At 41.5% G+C, this 26,028-nt stretch overlaps 1 protein-coding gene and 8 non-coding genes across 9 annotated transcripts in view; 6 read left to right on the top strand and 3 right to left on the bottom strand.

Annotated features, from left to right (window-relative positions):
* LOC138069278 (zinc finger protein 184-like) overlaps positions 1-26,028 on the bottom strand; it is a 1,142,341-nt gene that overhangs the window by 1,008,403 nt on the left and 107,910 nt on the right. The gene's annotated exons all lie outside the window — the stretch shown is intronic.
* Positions 3,962-4,034, top strand: TRNAF-GAA (transfer RNA phenylalanine (anticodon GAA)). The gene has a single exon. It is a non-coding gene; the product is annotated as a tRNA-Phe (tRNA).
* On the top strand, positions 6,386-6,457 carry TRNAA-AGC (transfer RNA alanine (anticodon AGC)). Its single transcript has one exon. It is a non-coding gene; the product is annotated as a tRNA-Ala (tRNA).
* Positions 10,894-10,975, bottom strand: TRNAL-AAG (transfer RNA leucine (anticodon AAG)). The gene has a single exon. It is a non-coding gene; the product is annotated as a tRNA-Leu (tRNA).
* On the top strand, positions 15,254-15,360 carry LOC138069877 (U6 spliceosomal RNA). Its single transcript, XR_011144140.1, has one exon. It is a non-coding gene; the product is annotated as a U6 spliceosomal RNA (small nuclear RNA).
* TRNAT-AGU (transfer RNA threonine (anticodon AGU)) lies at positions 19,465-19,538 on the top strand. The gene has a single exon. It is a non-coding gene; the product is annotated as a tRNA-Thr (tRNA).
* TRNAF-GAA (transfer RNA phenylalanine (anticodon GAA)) lies at positions 20,267-20,339 on the bottom strand. The gene has a single exon. It is a non-coding gene; the product is annotated as a tRNA-Phe (tRNA).
* Positions 21,020-21,091, top strand: TRNAA-UGC (transfer RNA alanine (anticodon UGC)). Its single transcript has one exon. It is a non-coding gene; the product is annotated as a tRNA-Ala (tRNA).
* On the top strand, positions 25,256-25,327 carry TRNAA-CGC (transfer RNA alanine (anticodon CGC)). The gene has a single exon. It is a non-coding gene; the product is annotated as a tRNA-Ala (tRNA).

Here is a 26,028-nt window from a genome sequence, read left to right as displayed (position 1 = left end):
AGTCACACGGGAATCCAGACGTGGGTTTCCAGTTGCTCTTCATAAAGCTATCAATTCCTGCAGTGCGTGCGTGCGTGCATACTCAGTAGCTCAGTCGTGCCCTACTCTTTTGCGGCCCCATAAACTGTATCTCGCCAGGCTCCTCTGTCCATGGGATTCCCCAGGCAAGAACACTGGAGTGGGTTGCCAAAACGCCAGGGAATTTCCGGCAGTACTGCACCGCAAACAAAAATTCAGCTACACAAGGGCCCTCCAAAGTGCTCAACCTGTTTATTCAGCGAGGAAAAGAGCAACTAGTATCTTTCAAACTACGATAACTGGAACAAAACAAATCGGATTCTCGTAGGACATAGGTTTTCACCTACTTCGCTTAGAATAAGGAAGACTCCTCTTGCGACGAACCTGTCGACATGCAGAAGAGACAAAGACTTCGGATACATCCACATTCTCCCTTATCCGAGTATCAGTGGTGTATAATGCTCATTCCCAAACTTTCTTCTTGTGTCCTCGTTTTCGTGCTCTGGCTTGGCTGATTCTTCTTTCCCCGCAGCTGTCTTCCCGCTCCCCACTCTCCCTCCAGGATGCTATCGCCTCCCCATCCCTTCTCTCCTCTCTGACCCCTCTCAACTCTCCAGTTCTCTGACATTAGTCTAGGAACAGCTGAACCTTGCTAAATTTCAGTTGTTTAGAGAAGTTTTAAAATTACATAATTTCCTGCCCTCTTCCACTTATGACAGGATTTCCTTAAAATAAACTAAACAAAAACACAAAAAAAGTATATGTGTTTGGGTTGACAATGATGCACAGTTGAATAAAGGCAGGAAACATCAGCTTATTTGTGCCTCAGGGACAGATAGATTTTGAGGACCTACCCAGGTGTGGGGAGGTCTTACAAAGAACTTTTCTTTTTGGCTTCCTTCATGTTCACCTTCTTGCGGAAAAACATTCTGTCTGAAACAGGCACAATATTGACGGGAGCATCTTTTCTAATCTTCCTTCCTGTCTTCTGTCCTTAAGGGTCTCAGATCTAGATTTGCAGTGTCCTGGACAGAATGCTGCTTCTGCGTTTCCAGACAAAGATGCTAGGTGTAGTGGTTTAGTTATGACTGACTTGGCTCTTCATTTCATATCCACATTAGTTACACTTCACTCTTATCTCCCCACGTGGACCTAAATTTCCTGAGTAGTTTTCATGGCACTGGCCTTGGTATTCCCCTCCACTATCTTTTATATTTTTCTAAGAGCTTTGCAGACAGAAAAGAAGTTGAAAACTCAACAGAATATTTCATCCTAATGTACGCTTGGTGGTGGACAGGAACTGCCACTCAGGAAGTCAGCTAGCAGCAGTCCTTGGAGGGTCCCCTACTTATGAAAGATCTCTTTTGTATTCAGACATTTTTCAATTCAGAAAGCAAAATCTCTTCTCTTGAGGGTTTCAGAAACAGCTGCTGCTGCTGCTAAGTCGCTTCAGTCATGTCCGACTCTGTGTGACCCCATAGACAGCAGTCCACCAGGCTCCCTGGTCTCTGGGATTCTGCAGGCAAGAACACTGGAGTGGGTTGCCATTTCCTTCTCCAATGCATGAAAGTGGAAAGTGAAAGTGAAGTCGCTCAGTTGTGTCCGACTGGTAGTGACCCCATGGACTGCAGCCTACCAGGCTCCTCCATCCATGAGATTTTCCAGGCAAGAGTACTGGAGTGGGTAGCCATTCCCTTCTCCAAAGAATCTTCTCCCAGGGCTCTTCCCTGACCCAGGAATAGTGGCAGCTTGTCATATGGAATATCCTAGACACCTTCTGCAGGGGATGTAGCTCAGTGATAGAGCACAGTGTTTAGCATGCACGATGCCCTGGGTTCAACCCCAGCACCTCCAGGGCTTTAATCTTAGCCCTGAACTAAGGCTTATGAATTATTTGCCAAGTGATTTAGCAGGGTAGGCCAAAGATTTCATTTTATATGACTGATATATTTTCAAAAATGGCAATGATTGATTCCACTGATACCTCTTTGTTCGATGACCTATGACATTCAAAAGTTTACAAGTATCTGAATAAAGACAGGAAAAGTGAAAGTGAAGTCACTCAGTCATGTCCGACTCTTTGTGACCCCACGGACTGTAGCCTACCAGCCTTCTTTCCAGGCAAGAGTACTGGAGTGAGTTGCCATTTCTTTCTCCAGGTGATCTTCCCTACCCAGGGATCGAACCCAGGTCTCCCAGATTGTAGGCAGATGCTTTTACCGTCTGAGTCAGGCAAGTGTGTTAAAGGCAGGGAATGTCTACTTATTTGTAGGACACTTATTGTGACCTACATTTTCCACAAGTTTTAAAACTTGTTCAAATAAACCTTTATTTATTAGCTGCAACCAGTTCTAAAATATTGTAGCTAATTTCACTCCATGTTGTAATGAATTGTTTGTTCAACTTCTCACAAAACAGTCTCACTTAAAGTTTTTTCCAGGAAGACTACTCACAGATTATTTCTTGTCACTTCAAACTAGCACTGACTCCTTGAATAAACAACTAAATGATATTGGTAACACCTGTTGACTTATCAGGAGTCAAAGGAAACCATGTCAAATCATTTGTCTTATTTTAAAAATCAACTATTGATGTTACTTCACAGATATAGAGAACAAACTAGTGGTTTCCAGCGGGAGGGAAGGGCAGTAGTAGGGCTGGGGAGTGGGAGGTACAAATTTGAATGTAAGACAGGTTCCAGGGGAACAAAACTCATGGCTCAGGAAGTAAGGAACTTGACCACAATGTAGGAGACCATGCTTCCATTGCTGGGTCAAGAAGATCCCCTGGAGAAAAATGTGGTAATCTCCTTCATTATTTTTTGCCTGGAGAATTCCATGAACAGAGGAGCCTGGTGAGGTACAGTCTATGGGATCGCAACAAGTTGGACACGACTGAGTGACTAATGCTTTCACTTTGAAATAACTTTAAATGGAAAGTAACTTTTTAAATTGTGTAAAATTTTTTTAATAAAAAATTTTATTGATTTTTTTTGTGAAGAAAGTCTGTTGTAATGAGATATGCCATTTTAAATGTTCTAATTTTTGTGACAGTTGCTTTCTTGTCAGTTGAGAATTATTGTGATGAGTATGTAGTCTGGTAATGTTTGTGTATATGAGTGAGTTCTTTTTTGAGAGTCAGTTGGTAAGTCCAATTTGTTTGTAAGCCCAACAAAGTTAGCCTAGGTACTCAACTAATACAATCACTATATAGTACCACACTGTTATAGGTTTATAATATTTTTCACACAAAGAACACATAAAAACAAAAAATTAAAACATTTAAAATCTTACAGTACAGTATAGTAGTATAGTACAACAGCTGGCATACAGGGGGCTGGCATCAAGTGAACAGGCAAGAAGAGTTATTGCCTGGAGGAGGGAGAAGAGGTGGGATATGGTAGAGTGGAAGGATCATCAGCAATAGGAGGTGGAGGGGAAGCTGCAATAGCACTCATGTCTGACATTGATGGCACGCATATTGGCATCTTTGAAAGTTTGCATATAGGGGACTTACCATACATATATATTTTTCCAAACTTACAGAGTTATTGGATTCCATTTCTCAGCATTTTTGGAGACTTTCAAAGAAGGAGGATCAAGAGGAAGAGAAAAATAAGAAACACCCCCTTCCCCCCGAAAAATACTGCCTTTATGTTTTTAGTTTCTGAACTGGGTCTGGGTCAACTGACAGGATGTGGAGAAGCGGAAAGACTTTACAATGAGTTGCTATTACCTCTCTTCTGCCTCCCTGCTCCACCTACCATCCCACACCAGAGGGAACTTGATCCAAGCAGCACATATGGAAGAAAGAGTCCAATTCTTTCTGGGTGGGCAAGTATATTGGACAACTAGACCATCAGGCTTAAAGAATTTGAAACCCGAAAAAGCTGAAAACAATCTAATTATTAAAAAACAGAGATCAAAGACTGCTATTTCAAGTGGCCGAAATAGCTCAGTTGGGAGAGCGTTAGACTGAAGATCTAAAGGTCCCTGGTTCAATCCCGGGTTTCGGCATTCTAAACCTTTTAGTTAATACAGTGTATTCCGTTAGCGTGTTAAATATGTGCCACATTTCAGTCATGGAGGAGCTCATAACTGAAGCCCACTTTTAGATTTTCAACTTTTTTTTTTTTTTTGCCAAGGTAACAAAGGTACCTTATGACCTCTTTAAGTTTACATAGTACTCCAACATATTAATACCCTGTGAGCAGTAAGCACTACTGATTTTAAAAAATAATAAAATATTATGCAATAATGACGCTAAAAAACTTGGGCAACAGTTACTGAATCACTGTGATGTATACTGTGAAGAGCAGCAGTGGGAAGAGAAAAGGGTGCCACTTATCGTCTCTGTTGCAGCCACTCTCTGTCGTAGCTTGAAAGCAGCCATTGAAGATGTGTAAATGAAGTGCCTGTGTTCTAATAAAACTTTATATATGGACACTGACATTTGAACTTCGTATAAACTTCATGTGTCAACTAATACTAGTTTTCATTTTATTTATCCAACTTTTTAATGTTCCCAAACCATTCTTGGCTCCCTGGCAATAGTTTACCAACCACTAAGGAGGGATCTGACTGTAAATACTCACAACTTTAAGAACAGGCAAGGTTTCAGTAGGCTTTTGCCAGTTAGAAATAACTGGAGAATAAATTCAAACAGAAGGACCTCAGCCCCTAGGGATTTGAACTTTTTTCCCCAGTTAAAAAATTCTGGAAGCTTACCTAGTGAGCTATTGTAATCTATAGATCTAGCTACTGGACATACATTTAACTAATTCATTTGATAGATATTAGCCTAGTGCAAAGCTTCTTTGCATTCTATTTATGGCAGGGAAAATCCTGTCTGAAAGAGATGCTATCATAAATACCCAGCTCTCAGGAATGCTTTGTTTTCCTCTCTCTTCTGTCTTCCATTCCTTTAGGCATCTCGAAACCAGAGCTGTCACGTCCCTTACAAAATGTCACAGCAGGGTTTGCAGACCATATTGCTGGACTTGAGGTATTTTATTTCATGGTGAGTATTGTGAGTTCATTGCTTTCTTGCTTCCCCATTTCCCTAGAAAATTAGAAACCTCCCTATAAGTGATAATGACATTTTCAAAGAGGAATAAATCCAAACTAATCTCAAGTTACCTTTTGACTTCAGGATTCCCATCTCAGAAGAAAAGATGTGGAGCAGGTGCTCTACAGGAAATCTGCCTGGCTTTGAAACTTGCCCTGCTACTCGTTGGCTGTGAACTATTGGCAGTTAGTTACTTCACCTCTTGGGGAGTCTGTTTATCAAGGAGGTGATATAATCATGTAATGTAACCTATTGCTATTACTATATTATCCACTTCTTGTCCCCAGCTATATTTTAAAGGCACCATTTTTTTTTTAACTTTGAGAGCTTGAAAACAAACAAACAAACAAATATGTCATATTGACCATGGTCAGAACTCAACTTAGAGTTCTGTGAGCAGGATTTCAACTTGCCCTTGGGAAACCCACCGAGTTTCAATGTCTCAAAACTCAAACCTTCCTACACCTGGTGGTAAGTAAATGATGCTCATTATCTAGCACTCACTGGGAAAAGGCATCTTGATTCAGTTCAAGCAAACTTGTTCCTAGATTTGAGAAAAGTTTGAAAGCAATTGATTAAATGGCATAAAACAAGAAAAAAGTGGAAATACCCACCCCTTAGGTTTGGGGATCAATTTATGCTGGCCAACTCCTCACTCATGCCCAGTAATTCCAGTCAATCATCTTGCCCAGAATAAGTTGTTCAAATTTCTGATTTATCCATGAATTGTAAAACAAATCTTACTGACATTTTCAAGTTTACAGGTTTCTTCCCTAGGTACTTTGTTACTGAAAATGAAAGTCGCTCAATTGTGTCTGACTCTTTGCGACTCCATGGACTGTAGCCTGCCAGGCTCCTCTGTCCATGGAATTCTCCAGGCAATTCTACTGGGGACGTTGTTACCTTTCCCAGAGGATCTTCCCAACCCAGGGATCAAACCAGGGATCAAACCCAGGTTTCCCCCCATTGCAGGCAGATTCCTAACCATCTGAGCCACCAGGGAAGTAAATTTATAATCTTCAAAACAATACTTAGTGTCTTCTTTAATGTTGTAAGGAACCTTACTTAATTCAACTATATCCCTAGAGTAGAACAGAATAAACCACTGCAAGTCAGTAGATGTTACTCTGGTTTCTAGCTCTTCATACTCTCGTAGAGCCAAGAGCTCCATGGGAGGAGGGCAAACACATGGACAAGATTCTCCAGAACAGAGCTAGATTGTACTGGGCTACGGTTCTTGAAAAATAATGCAGGTAGCTATTACCATTCAATTATTTTCCACAAAGGAGTTGTAATTGTTGGGGGTGTAGCTCAGTGGTAGAGCGCGTGCTTAGCATGCACGAGGCCCCGGGTTCAATCCCCGGCACCTCCAGCTGGAATTTCTTGTGTGGCATTTCTCTGGTGTTAAGCAAAATGGCCCTGGGGTCATTATAGCAATGCCTCACTAGCTATCCATTTTACACAGCATAGTATGTATATGTCAATGCTACTTTCTCAGCTCTTCCCATCCTCTTCTTGCCCCGCTGTGTCCACAAGTCCACTCTCTACATCTGCGTCTCCATTCCTTCCCTGCAAATAGGTTCATCAGTATCATTTTTCTAGATTCCATATATATGTTAATATTTGATGTCTGTTTTTCTGTTTCAGATTTGTCCACCTTTTAAAGCCATCCACTGTAAGTCACTGAGAAATCACTCCTACATTAACTAAGGTCTTTACTACACAAAAATTAATTACTGGGGAAAATTAGAGTTCAGAGAGCAGGAAAATCACTTAGACTTGCCCCCACCTCATCTTTCATCAAACTAGCTTCAGGAATCAGTTCAATGGAGTTTCCCCTGGATTTGGAGAAAGTTTAAAATTAAGAGGCTGGAAAATCTGAAGTGAACTTGCCCTAGTACTTTGAGGAACACAATTCCTCCTCTGGCATGAAGAACACAGGATTCTCCAGTGGTGAGATGAAGGACAGACTGGCTGCATAATTTCCTGGACACAAGGCCCTCTGAAATGCACTGATCACAGACATATACGGCTGGCCATGATGACAGGTATAGAAGCGAATGCCCCAGCCAAAGAGGCAAACCACTTTCTTGTGTCCTTGCCCTCTTCTAAGAGATTAAGAATAGATGTTCATCAGTGTCAGGTTTGAGATGAGAAGGCAGGAGATGCTCACTCACCATGCAGACTTGCTAAATGGTCTTGTCCTGTTTAAAAGGACAGGACCTGTCCTGTTAAAAGGAAAGATGTAAAAAGAGTACAGAAAAACTTCTTTCTCCTTCTTTGTGCCCTGTCTACTTGCTGGGTATGCTTGGGAGAGCATTACCTTTTGAAAATGGTGCTAATGGAGATACACAGCTGCGGTCCTAAGCACTTACGGAAACATCAAAAAACGCAGATTTAGGAACTAGTGTTCAGAGATTAGAAGAGTTGCTACGTACTTATGGGACAATTCTACATTTTCCTACAAGTAGTTTAACTTTGTGGTCCTATTAATGATTTTGATGAATCAACATGAATTTGATCATACAATCCAGTTTATGAAGTAAAATAGCTTTTGTGTCTCACTTAAATTGGGAGGGAGGGGGGAGAGTGTTGTAGAGGGAGACTCGAGTGCAAAGCAAGAGGTTTGAGAGAAAGAGAAAGGTTATTCTTGGTCACAAAAGAGGTGAGTGGTTTGATCTGTGTTAAAATTAATGTTTTTTTTTTACAAACAATTGGCTACTTCCAAGAAACCACACTGTCACATAAAGTGATTGGCCACTGTAAAAGTTTTATTTCAGGAGTCTGGGAACCTTGCATCTCTCCTGCCTCAAAAATCTGGACATTGACCAGATACACAAAATTGCCAATTGTTCTCTTAATTAACTTAGGGGGCACATTCCACCCAAGGTAAATATTTTCATGCAAGAAGTACCCTATCAAGCTATTCCGTGCCATTGTGAAGTCACCTTCACCAGGAAAGACACTCCTTCCACTTTCTCAAATAGACTTGAGACCCACTCTGTCTGCCCATCCCTTGTATCTGGTGATTCAGCCAAACATGTTCTAAGATCGCATTCTTGAAACCAGGATAGTTGAACTGTATTAAAGACTTTTCCTTCCAGCAGAGGCATAGTTACTGCTTACAGATCCTGTTTGGAGCATCCTCACTCTGATATGCAAACCTTCCTAATAAAACTTTCTCTGGCCCTGTATTTTCCCCTGATCCTGTCACCGCTCTGCCATTGTCGTTCCCTTCTCTTTGACTGCAGAACTTAACCTCTGGCTCAGGCTTCTCCACTTCAAAAGCCCTCACTATTATCAATGATTTCAGCATTTTAACTGTTGCTCTGTTTTGAATACATGCACACAAAATCATGAGAGTGCCATAAAAATCCACTGGTTTTCCAAATTTTAAGTAAGTGCCATTTTATAAAAATTCCCTGGATCACTAATGTTATTATGCCAAATATTAAATATCTACTTCTAGTGACTTTTACTGTTCATACTGTTCATGGGCTTCTCAAGGCAAGAATACTGAAGCGATTTCCCATTCCTTCTCCAGTGGACTACATTTTTGTCAGAACTCTCCACCATTACCCATCTGTCTTGGGTGGCCCTACAGGGCATGGCTCATAGTTTCATTGAGTTAGACAAAGAAAGCCTTCCTCAGTGATCAGTGCAAAGAAATAGAGGAAATCAACAGAATGGGAAAGACTAGAGATCTCTTCAAGAAAATTAGAGATACCAAGGAAACATTTCATGCAAAGATGGGCTCAATAAAGGACAGAAATGGTCTGGACTTAACAGAAGCAGAAGATACTAAGAATATACAGAAGAACTGTATGAAAAAGATCTGCATGATCAAGATAATCACAATGGTGTGATCACTCACCTAGAGACAGACATCCTGGAATGTGAGGTCAAGTGTGCCTTAGAAAGCATCGCTACGAACAAAGCTAGTGGAGGTGATGGAATTCCAGTGGAGCTATTTCACATCCTGAAAGATGATGCTGTGAAAGTGCTGCGCTCAATATGCCAGCAAATTTGGAAAACTCAGCAGTGGCCACAGGACTGGAAAAGCTCCATTTTCATTCCAATCCCAAAGAAAAGCAATGCCAAAGAATGCTCAAACTACTGCACAATTGCACTTATCTCACATGCTGGTAAAGTAATGCTCAAAATTCTTCAATCCAGGCTTCAGCAATACATGAACCATGAACTTTCGGATGTTCAAGCTGGTTTTAGAAAAGGCAGAGGAACCAGAGATCAAATTGCCAACATCCCCTGGATCATGGAAAAAGCAAGAGAGTTCCAGAAAAACATCTATTTCTGCTTTATTGACTATGCCAAAGCCTTTGACTGTGTGGATCACAATAAACTGTGGAAAATTCTGAAAGAGATGGGAATACCCGACCACCTGACCTGCCTCTTCAGAAACCTATATGTAGGTCAGGAAGCAACAGCTAGAACTGGACATGGAACAACAGCCTAGTTCCCAAGGCTGTATATTGTCACCCTGCTTATTTAACTTCTATGCAGAGTACATCATGAGAAACGCTGGGCTGGAAGAAGCACAAGCTGAAATCAAGATTGCCAGGAGAAATATCAATCACCTCAGATATGCAGATGATACCACCCTTATGGCAGAAAGTGAAGAGGAACTCAAAAGCCTATTGATGAAAGTGCAAGTGGAGAGTGAAAAAGTTGGCTTAGAGCTCAACATTCAGAAAACGAAGATCATGGCATCTGGTCCCATGACTTCATGGGAAATAGATGGGGAAACAGTGGAAACAGTGTTAGACTTTATTTTTTTGGGCTCCAAAATCACTGCAGATGGTGACTGCAGCCATGAAATTAAAAGAGGCTTACTCCTTGGAAGGAAACTTATGACCAACCTAGATAGCATATTCAAAAGCAGAGACATTACTTTGCCAATAAAGGTCCATCTAGCCAAAGCTATGGTTTTTCCAGTGGTCATGTATGGATGTGAGGGTTGGACTGTGAAGAAGGCTGAGTGCCGAAGAATTGATGCTTTTGAACTGTGGTGTTGGAGAAGACTCTTGAGAGTCCCTTGGACTGCAAGGAGATCCAACCAGTCCATTCTAAAGGAGAATTAGTCCTGGGTGTTCATTGGAAGGACTGATACTAAAGCTGAAACTCCAATACTTTGGCCACCTCATGCAAAGAGTTGACTCATTGGAAAAGACCCTGATGCTGGGAGGGATTGGGGGCGGGAGGAGAAGGGGACGACAGAGGATGAGATGGCTGGATGGCCTCACGGACTCGATGGACGTGAGTTTGAGTGAACTCCGGGAGTCAGTGATGGACAGGAAGGCCTGGCGTGCTGCGATTCATGGGGTCGCAAAGAGTTGGACACGATTGAGCGACTGAATGAACTGAACTGTGATCCATGTGATCAGATTGGTTAGTTTTCTGTGATGATGTTTTTCAGCCCGTCTGCCCTCTGATGGAGAATAAGAGGCTTATGGAAGCTTTCTTATGGGAGAGAGGGACTGAGGAGGAAACTGGGTCTGATGGGCGGGGCCATGCTCAGTAAATCTTTAATCCAATTTTCTGTTATGGGTGGGCTGTGTTCCCTCCCTCTTATTTGTGTGTGTATGTTAGTCGCTCAGTCTTGTCCGACCCTTTGCGACCCAGTGGACTGTGGCCAGCCAGCATTCTCTGTCTATGGGATCCTCCAGGCAAGAATACTGGAGTGGGTTGCCATTTCCTTCTCCAGAGGATCTTCCTGATCCAGGGATCTCCTGCAGATGCTTTAACCTCTGAGACCTGTTTGTTTGAGCTACGGGAAAGTCCTAAAAGGACTGGCAGCGGTGGGATTCGAACCCACGCCCCCGAAGAGACTGGAGCCTTAATCCAGCGCCTTAGACCGCTCGGCCACGCTACCACTTCCTACTTTGCCTTTCCTCTGGGGCCAAACTATGGTGGAGGTAATGAAGATAATGGTGACCTCCTTCAAAAAGTCCCATGCACACACTGCTACACCCAGTGACCCCAACCCTGCAGCAGACCTAACAGAAGCAGACGATATTAAGAAGTGGTGGCAAGAATACACAGAAGAACTATACAAAAAAGATCTCACAGATAATCACAGTGGTGTGGTCACTCACCTAGAGCCAGACATCCTAGAATGTGAAGTCAAGTGGGCCTTAGGAAGCATCACTATGAACAAACTAGCAGAGGTGATGAAATTCCAGTGGAGCTATTTCAAATCCTGAAAGATGATGCTGTGAAAGTGCTGCACTCAATATGCCAGCAAATTTGGAAAACTCAGCAGTGGCCACAGGACTGGAAAAGCTCCGTTTTCATTCCAATCCCAAAGAAAGGCAATGCCAAAGGATGCACAATTGCACTCATCTCACCCTACCAAAAGGGAAGGAAAGTTAGTCACACAGTCGTGTCCAACTTTTTGCGATCCCATTGACTGTACCTGTCAAGTCCTCTGTCCATGGAATTCTCCAGGCCAGAATACTGGAGTGGGTTGTCATTACCTTTTCCAGGGGATCTTCCTGATCCAGGGATTGAACCTGGGTCTGCCTGCATTACAGGCAGAGTCTTTACCAACTAAGCTACACACTAGCAAAGTAATGCTCAAAGTTCTCCAAGCCAGGCTTCAACACTACATGAACCATGAACTTCCAGATGTTCAAGCTGGATTTAGAAAAGGCAGAGGAACCAGAGATCAAATTGCTAACATCCGTTGGATCATCAAAAAAGCAAGAGAGTTCCAGAAAAACATCTACTTCTGCTTTACTGACTATGCCAAAGACTTTGACTTTGTGGATCACAACAAACTGTGGAAAATTCTTCAAGAGACGGGAATACCAGACCACTTTATCTGCCTCCTGAGAAATCTGTATGCAGGTCAGGAAGGAACAGTTAGAACTGGACCTGGGACAACAGACTGGTTCCAAATCAGGAAAGAAGTACGTCAAGGCTGCATATTGTCACCCTGTTTATTTAACTTATATGCAGAGTACATCATGCAAAATGCTAGGCTGGATGAAGCATAAACTGGAATCAAAATTGCCAGGAAAAATATCAATAACCTCAGATATGCAGATGACACCACCCTTATGGCAGAAAGCAAAGAAAAACTAAAGAGCCTCTGGGTAAAAGTGAAAGAGAAGAGTGAAAAAGTTGGATTAAAACTCAACATTCAGAAAACTAAGATCATGGCATCTGGTCCCAGCACTTCAAGGAAAATAGATGCGGAAACAATGGAAACTGACAGACTTCATTTTTCTGGGCTCCAAAATCACTGCAGATGGTGACTACAGCCATGAAATTAAAAGACACTTGCTCCTTGGAATAAAAGTTATGACCAACCTGGACAGCATATTAAAAAGCATTATTTTGCCAACAAAAATTCATCTAGTAAAAGCTACAGTTTTTCCAGTAACCATGAGTGGAGTGAGAGTTGGACTATAAAGAAAAGTGAACAGCCAAAGAATTGATCCTTTTGAACTGTGGCTTGGAGAAGACTCTTGAGAGTCCCTTGGACTGCAAGTCAGTCCAAAAGTAAATCAGTCCTGAATATTCATTGGAGGGACTGATGGTGAAAGCTGGAACTCCAATACTTTGGCCACCTGATGCTGGTAAAGATTGAAGGTGGGAGAAGGGGATGACAGACAATGAGATGGTTGGATGGCATCACTGACTCAACAGACATGAGTTTGAGTAAACTCTGGGAGTTGGTGATGGACAGGGAGACCTGGAATGCTGCAGTCCATGGAGTCACAAAGAGTTGGACAGGACTGAGCAACTGAACTGAACTGAACTGATTGAACTTTTAATTCAATCTTCCTTCCAAACTCTTTTTGTTTTGAATTTATTTCATTTTATGATGTTAATGCTACTTATGTTTTAAGTATGTTGGTAGTTTAGTCACTTTGCAGTGGCTTCAATCTGATCTATTTTGGTGTATGGAAGTCCATGTTACTGAGCTATACACGACTTCCATTTTGTCACTGTGGCCATTGTTTTCATAATTCCACTGGGAAAGGACAGTGATGGCTAAGGAGAAGCTAAGTTCCCAAACATCAACAGAATTGGTTATCTTGTCCAGCTGTCTATTAGGATCCCCTTCTTAGGAGGTTTCTCTTGGAGCGCATCACATGGAAAATAAATATTCTTAGACTCTGCACATTTAGTAAAATCTATCCATCTGCCTTAGGAGCCTGGAAGGCTACAGTTCATGGGGCTGCAAAGACCGGAGTGAGTGACTGAGCACGTCCATCTGTCTCTTTATCAAACCTCTCTGTCCTCACTTTTCAGCAATTTTCCTTCCAAGCATCAGTCAGTCAAACTATTAGTCACCTGTCATGAATTAGTGTGGATCCCTATGCTACAGCTATCCTTCAAATAAAATGAACAATTGCGTGCCCTACGTGAAGTCAGGCCTGCTGGGAGGATTGACTTCACCACTACCCTCCAAAATTCAAAGAGGCCCACTAGGCTTCCCTTTCTCACAAGTTTTAAAACTTTTTCTGTTCCCTTCACAATTTCACCACTACCAGTTATAACATATTGCAGTAGATTGTAATGAATTGTTTGTTCAAATTCCCACAAAAAAAGTCTCACCTGGAGTTTTTCCACATAGACTGTTCATGCATATTATGTCTTCAGTCACTTAAAAATGACATTGCCTCCCTGAATAAGCATCTGAATAATGTCAGGAACATCTGTAGACTGACTCATCAAGAGACAATGAAAATGTCACATCATTTGCCTTCTTTTTAAAATGAACTCTTGATTTTGCTTCCACTGTCCTCAATTCTCAATCAGCTGTTTTTACTCAAAGATTAGTGGTCTTAAGTTTGTTTTCTCTAGGCATATTTCTTTTGGATACTATAAGTAAACACTTTAATTTCTTTGCCATGGTAAATGGGTTTCCTTGAAAGATTTACAAAGGAGCCAGTCAGAGACTGATTTGATTGCAACCTCATCTTCATTAAAAACATTCTTGTGTGTGTGTGAAGAAATACTGTTGCAATGAGATGTGTCATTTCAAATTTTCTAATTTTTGTGACAGTTGTTGTCCTGTCAGGTGGAGTATGGTGACAAGTGTTTAGTAGCCTGGTAATGCTGTTGCATATTCTATTCTTTTAGCAAATTTATAGCATCACTGGATAACATTTCTCATCATTTTTGGAGATTATGTAAGAGTATGGATCAAAAAGAAGAGAAAAATAAGGGATTCTCCAAAATATTGCCTATAGGTTCCATTACTTCTGAACAGTGTCTACAGGATACAGAGGAGCAGAAAGGCTTTCCACTGAATATCTCCCTAACACCTCTCTTTAAATGTCTCCATTTTTACTTATTCATCCCTGCTGCCAGGAATTGTATCCAACTGGCATACATGGAAAATCGTATATTCCAAGTCTTCTGGGTGGGCAAATATATTGGCCAACCATGCTTTAGGAACTTGAACCCTTCCAAAAACCAAAGTTGACAATCTAAACATTGAAAAAGAAAGGTCAGAGGCTCTTTCTTTTTCAGGTGGCTGAAATAGCTCAGCTGGGAGAGAATTAGACTGAAGATCTTAAAGGTCCTTGGTTCAACCCCAGGTTTTGGCAAGCTCGGTATTTTAGTGAATACCGAGGATGATTTGTCTTCCTGTGAGAAAGGAGGAGATGCTCACTGGGATGATGCTCATGATACCCTAATCCCTTCAGTATGTTAAAGCCCAGACACGATGCAGTATCGTGGTTTCCAGTGTCATGGGAAGCCTGGCGTGCTGCAGTGCATGAGGGGTCATGACAGAGTCGGATATGACTTAGACTGGACAACAAGTGGTTCAGCCAAAGGAGCTCACGGTTGAGGTCAGCTTTTATTGTCTTTAAATGATGTGTAACTACTGCTAATTTTTTTAAATAATAAAATATTATGTGTGTGACACTGAAAAACTTGAGGAATCATCACTGAGTGAGTGCAATGTGTAGTGTGCACAGCAGCAGTGGGAAGGGAAAAGGTGCCCTGTACCATCTCTATTACAACTACTCTACATTTTAGCCCCCAAACAGCCATAGATGATGTGTAAATGAATGAGGTTGTTGTGTTCAAATAAAACTGTATATATGAACACCTAAATTTGAATTTCATATAAGGTTCCTGTCTCATGAAATACTATTGCATTTTTCGACCTTTTAAAATAAAAATGTTGCTCTTTCAGCAGCACACATATTAAAACTGGAAAGATATAGAGAAAGTGAGCATGGCCCATTGCACAAGCATGACATACAAATTTGGGAAATGTTCCAAAACCATTCTTAGTTCACAGGCAATAGTTTACCAACCATGAGGGTAAAGGGAAGGGCAAAGGATCCTACTGCAAATACTCAGAACTTTAAGAGCAGACAACATTTCAGTTGCTTTCTACCAGTTAAAAATAACTGGAGTCATATCCCGACACAACCAATAACTGGAGAATAAGTGCAAACAGTCCAATACTGAACCCCTAGGGATTTGAACACTGTTTCCCTAACTAAAACTTTAAAAGCTTAAGTAATGAACCACCCAAACATAGACCTAGCTACTGGATATATAATCAATTAATTCATTTTTCATTAATTCATTTTTCCTAGTTGCAAATCTCCTCTGCATTCTCCTCATTGCTGAGAAAACTCCGTTTGGAAAAAAAGGAAAAAACAAAAAACTAAAAAACCCCAAAACTCTATAATAGCTAGCTCTCAGGAATGCTTTGTTTTCCTCCTCCTTTCTTTCTGTCTTCTGTGTCTTTAAGAACCAGAGCTGTAGCAGCTGCTTGGAAAAGTCACTGCAAGTTTTGCAGATATAGTGCCGGGCTGGCTGTGTATCCTTTCATTGTAATTATTGTGAATCCATCCTTTGTGTCTAATTTCCCCACCTGCAGTTAAATTCTCAAGGAAGCACACTGCTCTTTCTCACATCCTTCTGCATTATGTTTTTCCATTTTATTTGCAGTCTGTGTAGGCAGAGGGGAATAAAATGGAAGGAGGGAGCATTTGAAGACTCAAAGGTATGTTCCATAACGGGCTTCTCTGTGTTGGTGGATGCAAGGGCTACTCATGCATCCCTTGGCATGCAGCCCTTGGAGCCCATCAACTTTGGGAAGACTGAGTGTAACTATGTCCTTTTCATCTGGGCTGCAGTGCCCTTCTCATGATGCAGCTGTAAGATCAGACGTAGAGTAGGAGGTTCGGAAATAAAGGAGCTGCAGAGACTAAACTTTACTCTGCCAACTATTAGGTCCTCGAGGACATCCAGAAAAGGAAGGAAGGTAATTAGTCATGAAATTTTTCTTGGAAGCCACATGTCTGGGTGGATGTAATTGAGCTGTGGAGAAATCACAGAGCATGGAAGATGTCTGAGGTTTAAGGCTTCCCCCCACCTCCAAGTCTGAGGACTTCCAGTGGCTCAGTGCTACTGCTAATACAGGACACACAGGAGATGTGGGTTTGATCCCTGGATTGGGAAGATCCCCTGGAGTAGGAAATGACAACTCACTCCAGTATTCTTGTCTGGAAAATCCCATAGACAGAGGAGACTGGTGGGCTACAGTCCATGATGTTGCAAAGAGTCAGATACAACCGAGCATGAGGACCATGTCTGAGCCTCTCTTTTTTTCCTCTTTTTTCTTACTTTTGATTTTGCATTTCTTTACTCATCTTTTACTGCTCACATTCAAGGGAGGCTATCTAATTTAGTTGGTTGCTTTAAGCACTCAAGCATTTCTACTCCAAGGGCTTTGGAATCCATGACCAAACCTGATTGTGTCAGAACAAGGAAAGCTGGGTGGAGTGAGACAACAAAGGAAGATACTGTTCACCCAGGGCAGTAATCACAACAAACCCACATTCACAAACCAGTTATTGATTCATTTGCAAAAACAATTGAAAGAAGAGTGGAAAGAGAACAAAATAAAGAGACCATGCACAATTTTCTACCCCAGTTTTCTCAACTGTCTTTCTCAAGAAACAGGTTGCAGAGTGAGGAGCAGAAAGCCTGCTCACTAATTTTCTTCCACTCTTTCCTTATCTTCCAAGCTCTACTGAGTGCAACTCAGTACAGTCACTCATCAGATGTTAAAGTCTATAGATCTGAGTTCTATCTGCATGAGTAGACACTGCACAATAAATCCACTTCTTACAAGGATGCTGTTGCTATCCAAACCTCAATTTATTAAAATGAGTATTCGGATCAGTGAATGTAGAGTTTTCTAATGTGACTGAAATAGATTCTGAGATCCGACTGAGTATTCGGATCTGTTGCTAGAGTTTGGCGATGGTCAAATTTAGTCAATAACTCTTTCCTAATTCATGTGTAGAAGCTTTCTGACCACAGACACTGTCCTCCATCTTTGAAGAGACTTGTCTAGAGAATTGAAATAGGGAGGATGGGAATTCCATGCTCTAAAATCTTTGTCATCATATTATATACATATATTAAGGAAACCTTGCCTGGTACACCTCAGAAAATCACACAGAAAACACTAGAGAAGTCAGCAGCTAAAGGCAGAAGGTTTTGCAGAGCAGGAGAATGGCCATCATCAGCTGCATAGACAAAAGTGATCCCATCTCAAAGATTTCAGCTGTTTAATTTTATTCTTTCTAATTTCTGTGTCATCTTTCCCGTTATTGTATTCTTGGAGGGAGAGGAACTGGATGGATTTGTTCTCACCGACAACCCTACTCTGCCGTCCCATATTTGCTCTTAAAATTTTCACTCCTTCAAACGATAAGGAAGAATAGGTGCAGATAAGAAGTTTTGTTCTGATACAATTTGAACAAAACTCAGAAGATATGAAGCCTGTAGCAAGAACTGAGAACAAACTTAGAATGTGATAGAGCATGCGCTACTGCCAGAACTTCTGATTCAGGCCATGTGGGACTCCACTCCAGGACGCACAGTGGAGTTGAGCTCATTCATTCATGTCAAGGCAAGAAACTGTTGAAAACTACACTTTCTGTTACAAAATTCTAAGACAACAAATCAGCTAACTTAAAAAAAAAAAAAAAAGACTATTCTTTGGCCAGATAAAGAAGATGCCAACAGAATGAATTATAATACCTCACTGACAAGGAGATCAAACCAGTCAATCCTAAAGGAAATCAGTCCTGAATATTCATTGGAGGGACTGATGCCGAAGTTAAAACTCCAATACTTTGGTCACCTGATGTGAAGAACTGACTCACTGGAAAAGACCCTGATACTGGGAAAGATAGAAAGCAGGAGGAGAAGGGGACGACAGAGGATGAGATGTTTGGATGGCCTCACTGACTGGTTGGACATGAGTTTGAGCAAGCTGGGGGAGTTGGTGATGGACAGGGAAGCCTGGCATGCTGCAGTCCATGGGGGTGCAAAGAGTTGGACATGATTGAGTGGCTGAACTGAATTGAACTGACAGTTTTAGAATCTGATATCTGTGTAACTGACCCAATATAAAAAAGTTTTATGGAACCCTTAACAAGCTTTGAATACTGGTGGTTACTATCCAAGGAAGTTAGCGCTAAACTTCTGGAATCAAAGCTCTTTATTCCATTTTCATCATGTGCAAGTTATCATCTTTTCTCCCCTGCTCAAAATTTTGTAGTTCTCTCTTTCTGCCTCATTACTATTGTTTCTAAGCCAAGCCTGGTTATTGTAAATGTGATATACTGTGGTAAATTCCCCAGCTTCTGTTGCCTGCCTTTCTTCAAGACTCCAGGAGTCGTTCTGCCCAACCTCTCCCTTTCCTAACCTACCTCTTCCAGATGAAACTTGTCACCAGGTTGCCTTATTTGCACTTACTCTACCTTCTTGATCAATGGTGGTTCTTTAACCTAGCTGGCCATCAGTATAATCTGAAGAAGCTTTTAAATTACAAAGATTCCTGCCTTATTTTTACTTCATTCAGGAATTGTGTGGTGGGTCCAAAAATCTATGCTTTCATCAACTTCTCAAACTATTTTCCAGGTCTGGGTGCTACTGACGTTAGTCTATAGCATTTATGTAATTTTTCTTTCAACCTTGGAAGGTTGCTTATAGGTGACTTTGCTATTATCATAACATTAATGTTAATATATTTTAATTTTATCTATTAATAATATATTAAGCATATATCAAGTAATACTGATATATTTTCATATATATTTTCCAGAGAAAGTTAGGGATCTTGCACAGGTAAGAAAGGTCGGAATGAAACTGCAAAGTAAAACGGAAGATAAAATGACTTAGGATTACGTCAAAAAAAATTTTTTAAACCCTTAAACTCGTATCTCCCCCTCTCCCTTTTTCCCCTCCGTCTTCTTAAAAAGAGACGAATATATCGTACTCATCTCAGACCCTATTCTGAAATACATTAATATGTAAGCATTCTCTGACAGAACAAAACCAGACAGGGGCTGCAACGTGGGCTCCGTGGCTTAGTTGGTTAAAGCGCCTGTCTAGTAAACAGGAGATCCTGGGTTCGAATCCCAGCGGGGCCTTCCTGGTTGTGACCTGGACCTTTTCCCAGGTATACCTTTTGCTCTTAAAATTCGGTTTTGGCAGGGTTTTTTCCCCTATCTTCAATCTCCTTCCACCCTCCAGTTTTGGACAGAATAGGTAGTTTCCAAAGGTTTTGGAAACAAAATGGAACTGATTTTGGTACATCCGCACGATCCCGGGCTATATTAAGAAAGCAAAGCGCAGGACCATGGTTTTAGTACACTGCCTATTTTCTTGATGTTTCCTTTTGGATATACAAACCACATCTTGCCTCAGGATTTTTCTTACAATGTTATCTCAGGTATTCCAATCCTAATTTCATGTAAAAGTTAGGGCCTGGTACATATGTATGGGACAAGGGCAAAATGAAAATATAGGTTCCCTTACTTAAAAAACAGGGGAAAGTTATCAGCAAAGATAGTAAAACATAAATTTAACTTTATTTTTTCTTCACTCTCTCGACCTTTTATGGTATTTTAAAATTTGCTGCTTGATGTCGCTATAATTAAGCAAAATTAGCATCGTAAATTATAAGCATGAACTTCACTATCCATCTTGCACACCAAAACCCACAGAGCATTGCAATCGCTGTGCACACAAAGGAGAAGCACCTGGGCCACTCTCACTGAGGGTATTTCCTTTGCTCAAGCTCATCGGACGTCAAGTACAAGATCCGGAGGTGTTATAATGGTTCCCTCCTTTCGGATATAAACTAAAACACTCAAACTGCCGAAACCCGGGATCGAACCAGGGACCTTTAGATCTTCAGTCTAACGCTCTCCCAACTGAGCTATTTCGGCTCCCCAAAGATGAGTTTTCCAAACATCTATTTTTTCAAAATTGAGATTGGTTTTCTACCCATTTTTAGAATGTTTCAGGCTTCTCAAGTGTTGTTAATGATCCACAATATTTACCCACCCAAAAAGTTTGGAATGTCTTCTGTGAATGGCACTTGCATTCAATTCCTGGCGATGTGGGATGGTAGGAGAAGGTGAGAGACAGGAAAATCATAGGGATTCGTTGGAAAATTTTCTTCTCCTCTGACACGGCTCAGAATATTACAGGAAAATATATTTTTAAAATTTCTTAGAGTTCCTTATTTTTTTCTTTTCTTTTTGTTCATTCTTGCATAATCTTCAAAGATGCTGAGAAATTGATTAATTTTTGTTGACGTGGGATCAGTTTTCTGCTTCCTGGCGATGATTTCTAGTGAGCTGTCTTTTATGCCATTCCGTCTACTCTGCCATAGTCTTTTGGCCTAGGTCTGACCCGGCTAAGAAGAAACTAAGAGCAGGAATAGTAACAGTTTGGATTCAGAATTTACTATACTTGGGCAAAAACCATTCATCAAAAAACTGATTTAAAAATTGTAGAAGTCTCCGAATTAGCGGAATAGATATTCTGACAAAATAGTCTTGTCAAAGAATACAGAAAATGGGTTTATTTCCTAATATATGGAAATAAGAGAGGGCTGTTATAGGGGGATGTAGCTCAGTGGTAGAGCGCATGCTTTGCATGCATGAGGCCCCGGGTTCAATCCCCGGCATCTCCATCTTTTCCCCGTGCTCTTTAATATACGTTATATATGTTCCTTCAGTCCTGCGGACTCTGCTCTCCTACTTTTCCACCTTTCCTTACTTTCCCCCCCTCACATGGAAAGTAAATATTCTTGCTAGAACAGCAGAAGGAAGAAACAAGAGAAGAAAACAAACAAACAAAAAAGAATAGTCTTATTCCACATCCAGGAACGTCACCAGTTTAACCAGCTTTTTCACCTAGACTATCTTAACAACACAACTTAAGAGAAGGAAGATCCAAAGTAAGGTAGGGGGGTAGGGGAGTGGAAAGAAACCCTTGCGCAATTTAGTTAGCCTGAAAAATCCTAAAGATAGTAGTCATGAAAAAAATGACGGTGCTGTGATCAGGATTCCAACCATTCCTGGAGAAAACACTTTGGACTGCAAACCGAATGCCTTAGATAGACAATTATTCCTGAACTTTTATCATATACCTGGAAGAGAACACACGAATTCCAACGAGGGCTCCTGTTTCTCCAGTAAGAGCTTGGAAAAAGACAAAGAAAGGTCCACCACTGACCTGCTTTGATTTTGGAAACAAAGTGATGTTCCTCCTCTGCCATTAGAGAACATCTGACTTTAAAATAAATTCAAGTAATGGAGAGGTCTTGGCTTCTACAAAGTCACCCATCTCTCTGTTTCCTTCCCATCCTTTCCACTGAATTCTCGAAGAGTTGAGAAACAGATGTTCAGCAGCAGGTGTGTGCTGTCGGGCAGGAGACATTCCCTTTCAATAAACCAGAGTCCATGAACAGTATTTCTGCTCAAAGTTGTCCTTTGGGGACTGGTGGGATTGATGTTGTTTTCTTTTACAGATGGCTTAAGAGATGTGCAGTTTCTGCAGAAATGATCACTTTGCCTGGAAGCTGATGATAGAAAATAGGACTTTTATTGGTCTTCTTCTAAGAAAATTTTAGGACAGCAATAACCAGTTTAAACCAAAAAAAGAATGAAATCAACCTAGATGCAATCTCATGTATTAATAATAACCTCCTTATCTATTAGAACCTTTTTCAGCCATGTCGTGATGGTTCAAACCTGTAGCCCCTTCAGTGGAAGCAGTCTTAACTGCTGAACTGCTAGGGAAACTCCATTACCTCCATGTCTTAATGTGTAGCTTTAAGTTCTCACTCTACCTGCTTTGGAGGGCCATCTACTCCTAGCCACATAGATGTATGAACCTGAGGTTCAGAGATGTCCACAGAATTCCAGCTTTAGGTTATATACATAATATGTGTAGGTAGACATCCTCAAGAGGCTATCTTGTAGGCATTTAAAATATGCTATGTACAAACCCCAACTCAACTTTATTTCCCTTTTATTGTCCCACCTTATGTTCCTTATGCAAAAATAACTCAACAAACCAATAATAACAACAAACAGAATTCCCACCACTTTCTCTATTTTTACTAGCTTTGTGAAATACATCCATATCTGCATAAACCAATCTACTTGCAAGTCTTCCTAAGTGTTGGACTTCAAAAAGAGCCCTAATCCTGTATTAGTCTATCAGCATCCACCAAGTTTCTCCCTTGCCTTCCATCATTCAATTCACTGTTTTATTTATCTAGCTGATCCTTGAAAGAACCTCGAAAGTTGCCTTCTTGTCTCAATTAGGACAGAGCAAAACATCACTGAATTGTATACATTTATGCGTTCTCATTCTATTGTAGCCCTGGATTTGCCCCCAATACCCTGCTTCTCAGAATCCAGTCAAAGCCAACAGCAGATGTGAGAAGTTGGCAACACCCTAACGTGCTCTGAAGACATTCCTGGAAGAAAGCCAAGTTCCATCTGGCTTCTGTATAAAAATTGGAGACAGTGTAGGAGAAAAAGAAAAATGACTCCTCAATAAGAATCAGGCAGTCATCAGTTATAGGATTTACTGAAGTATAGGGTCCACGTGGTATGTAGCTTACTAACAGAACATAAGCTAAGCATGTTATGGGAGTCCAGGGAATCTTGGACTCCATTATTGCTTTTTCCTTTCCTCATCAATACCGTATTTCAAGAATACATCCACCTTTCCCCATTAAAAATTTTTCTTTTATCATTTTTACCCCTTCTCACATCCCAAGTAAATCCATTACCCAAAAGATTGCCTTTAAGCTGATCTATTTCAACTCTATGACCCTGACATCTATCAACCTAACTGCATCAGCACAAGTAAGATAAGAGGAAATAAGAGAGTGAGCCCATGCCCCCTTTTGTTATATGAAACAGTTTACCAAGGAACAGGAAAGAAAAAGAAGGATACAAAGGAAAGGGAAAGAGGCTCATAGTCAATTTTTGCTAACAGATTCCTTTGTATTCTCAGCCGTGTCTGTGCCAGTTGAAAGACTGAAGGCTGAGAAACAGAAAACCTACCCACTGATTTTTCTCTCCTCCCACTTCCCTCTCACATGGATTGTTGCTAGTAGTTGAAATTACCAAAGGCGGCAGGATATCAAACCCCAACTTTCTCAAAGTGAGGGAACAAGGCAACAGCATGTCTCAAGGAATGTCATGCTTTTCAGACTTTAAGTAGAAAAAATTATTCGTAAGGACAGTAGAGGCTTGGTCAACGTAGCTCAGTTTGGAAGAGCTTTAAAGGTTTCGACTAAAATCGGGAACCTTTTCCCATGATTTGAAAAGCCCATAGTTTGTGTCAAAACAAATTCTCCTTCCTGTAACATGTCTCCCTGATGCAAATGCTTCTGAATTCACTTGCTCAAGAAAAGGGCTTAGAAGGCTAAACCAAGAAAATTCAGAATCGAGTGCTTCCATAGTCCCTGCCTTCACCAATAAATACTTTGTCCAGTGTTTTCAAGCGATTAAATGAAAAGCTTCCTGAGTTACTTCCGTCAAAATGATGGAAACATCACTATAAAGATGTACAGTATAAGGCTTTGGACTTGTTATGGAAGCTGAAAGAACCCCAGTGGAAAAAAGAGGGATTACTCTGCTCTTTCCTGCACGGTCACTTCTATCTGCTTTGCTTTCCAATTCGAGGACCGCCTCAATTGTCGTGTTCTGAAGATTTCTAGGGTTCTTTTTAAAAAGTATCTATGTTTGTGATAGGTGTTCGCATTATGATAATGGGTTCTCTCAGGGAAACCAGTTTGACAGTTTGCTAGGTTCCCCAATCTTGTTTCAGCACCCGGCGTTTGCCCTTTCTTCCCCCAGATTAGAAAAATGTCAGTGCTTTTTGTTGTTATTGTTTTTGGCCGCCCTGCTGCTACTGCTGCTAAGTCACTCCAGTTGTGTCCGACTCTGTGCGACTCCACAGACAGCAGCCCACCAGGCTCCCCCATCCCTGGGATTCTCCAGGCAAGAACACTGGAGTGGGTTGCCATTTCCTTCTCCAATGCAGGAAAGTGAAAAGTGAAAGTGAAGTCGCTCAGTCGTGTCCGACTGGTAGCGAGCCCATGGACTGCAGCCCACCAGGCTCCTCCACCCATGGGGTTTTCCAGGCGAGAGTACCGGAGTGGGGTGCCAGCGCCTTCTCCGTTTGGCCGCCCTAGGATATCTAGGATATCTTAACTCCCCCACCAGGGCTAAACCCCGCATCTTCGGCACCGAAAGCACGGAGTCCTAACTACGGGACCTCCAGGGAATTCCCTTGTCAGGTTTTGTTGTTGTTGTTGTTTTTAAATTGATAGAACCTTAAAGCTTCCCCCCACCCAAGTCCTTTGAGAACAGCCCTCAAGAGGTGCGGGACCCCTGGCTTAGAATCAGAATTGAAGACAAGCTCAGAACACGTGGTGGTGTGTAAGGGAAGAATACGAGTCAGCTGGGAAAAGGACGTTGGCCGAGCATCCCACCCTACCTGGTGTGGCGTTCAGTTCGGCTGCCTCTGTAAAGCACTTCATCAGAGCCGGTACTGCTGAAGATTTGTGTTGGAAATTTGTGACCTTTTCTGGTGAAAGAAAGCAATTGTCACTTATTTCCTCTGAGTGAACCTTGGAGAAGGCTAACAGGAGCGGGAAAGTCCTAGAATCTAGAAACTCCGTCAATCGGACTATAACTTTACTGAAGCCGCTAGTAAGTTAACAAGCGGTGGAATTAAACCCAATGGATTTTCTCCACCAGAAAATAAATCCAATCTCAAAAGAAAAGTAATATTTTATAAATGATCCCCAAAGAGCTCCTCAGTAGCAGGGGGTGTAGCTCAGTGGTAGAGCGCGTGCTTCGCATGTACGAGGCCCCGGGTTCAACCCCCGGCTCCTCCATCTGCGATTTTTCCTCATCCAGTCTTTTGATTTTTTTACACATTTTGCCACGTTTCCTTTGCCTTTTTTTTTTTTTTTTAATGTAGCCCAATGGATTCACTTTAATATTACACCATTTCTACTCCAAGGACGTTGGTGCCATCCAACGCGGGCTTTCACAGAAGGAAAAAAAGAAGGAAGAGAAGAAAATAAGGAACCACACTCATTGGCATTTCCTCTGTCAGAAGCACCAAGTCTGCAGTCGTATTAACTGACCCTCATTTTGGGCCCCATTTGAAAGGATCCCTACATGGCAGGACGGGGAAAGGAAGCAAATAAGAACAAATAAGCAGTTCCTCCAAGTTTTCTTAGTTTTTGAGCACTGGCTGGTCTAAGAGGGGAGGAACAGAAAAGCTTCCCTCTGGTTTCCTTATGCCTTTCTTTCCCCAGCTCCCGCTGCCGCGCCCACGCCTGTCATTCCTGCCTGGGCTGCAGAGAACCTGAGATAGGGTACAAGGCAACAGACCCCTAGTATTTCTTGGTGAGTGAATGGAAGTTGGCCCAAGGTGAGGTGGCACTTAGTAAAACCTTTGCCATGCAAACGTTTAGAATATGATTTGAAAGAACTAGCTCATGCTCATTTTATTCCATATTAAATCGACTTCCACAGGAAATTTACACAAAATGTGTACTAGAAGACACTCACTTACTCCCCACCACCC

The sequence above is a fragment of the Capricornis sumatraensis genome, chromosome 22, assembly GCF_032405125.1.
Source record: "Capricornis sumatraensis isolate serow.1 chromosome 22, serow.2, whole genome shotgun sequence".
In the NCBI taxonomy this organism is placed as follows: Eukaryota; Metazoa; Chordata; class Mammalia; order Artiodactyla; family Bovidae; genus Capricornis; species Capricornis sumatraensis.
The sequence above is the reverse complement of the archived record's forward strand: the minus strand, read 5'-3'. Positions and strand labels throughout refer to the sequence as shown.